This window comes from Egretta garzetta, unplaced genomic scaffold (genome assembly GCF_000687185.1).
Source record: "Egretta garzetta isolate BGI_Z169 unplaced genomic scaffold, ASM68718v1 scaffold688, whole genome shotgun sequence".
Taxonomy (NCBI): Eukaryota; Metazoa; Chordata; class Aves; order Pelecaniformes; family Ardeidae; genus Egretta; species Egretta garzetta.
The window spans coordinates 6,119-6,570 of NW_009260514.1; positions in this window are offsets into that span (position 1 = coordinate 6,119).

Here is a 452-nt window from a genome sequence, read left to right on the forward strand (position 1 = left end):
TCTGTGTGATTCTTGGATTCTGTGATTACCCGCAGCTGGAGTGCAGAGTCCCAGTAAAAGCCTTGTGCAGCCCCCAGGGGAGGTGGCTGATGGTGGAGCAGCCCTGACTCCCGGAGGACCCCAGCCCTGGTACCCAGCAGCTCCAGTCTCAGTCCCACCTTGGCTTTGCTGCTGTTGGTTTTCATCAGCAGCGCCGTCACATGCTCTTGCACCTCCCTGTCCCACAACATGGGTCACCCTTGGTGGCCTGGGCACCCAGGACCCCTTTAAAGGAGGAGTGGGGACACAACCAGCTTGCCCATGGCTAGTGGCCACCTGCCCCACAAAATGGGGCACTGGGGGTTAGGGGCAGGGGACTGGAGTCACAGAGTGAACGATGGGGGCAGCAGAGGAGCCTACGCTCACACCAGAGTCCCACAGCAAGACCCTGCACAGGCAGCAATGGCTTCTGC